Below are 432 nucleotides of genomic sequence, written 5' to 3'. Positions count from 1 at the left end.
ATATATATATATATATATATATATAAATGCATATAGACTTATAAACACATACAAGCACACGTACGCGCGTGCACACACACATACACACACATAGGCTATTGCTGATCTTACCGACAAGCGACAGACATGACTGAGTTTCGTGTAAAAGTGTTCCCCTATCCTAATCAGACACGTACGTTATGTGTCTAAGTTGAACACTGCTAAAAGTAGCTTCTGTAGCAGTCATTTTTTAGCAATGTTCAGCCTAGGTTCATAGACATATCCATCTGATGAGTGTAAACAATCACTTCTACACGAAACTCCGAATCATGACGATCGTCTGTCAGCATAATCGTCTCGTCACCAAACTATATTATACACCCTCACTATACTCATATAGAAGAGTGCTCTTTATTTTAACTAAAAGCCACAACCGATCACACATATATGCAT

Source organism: Octopus bimaculoides, chromosome 13 (genome assembly GCF_001194135.2).
Source record: "Octopus bimaculoides isolate UCB-OBI-ISO-001 chromosome 13, ASM119413v2, whole genome shotgun sequence".
Classification (NCBI taxonomy): domain Eukaryota; kingdom Metazoa; phylum Mollusca; class Cephalopoda; order Octopoda; family Octopodidae; genus Octopus; species Octopus bimaculoides.
This window is presented reverse-complemented; position numbering follows the sequence as displayed.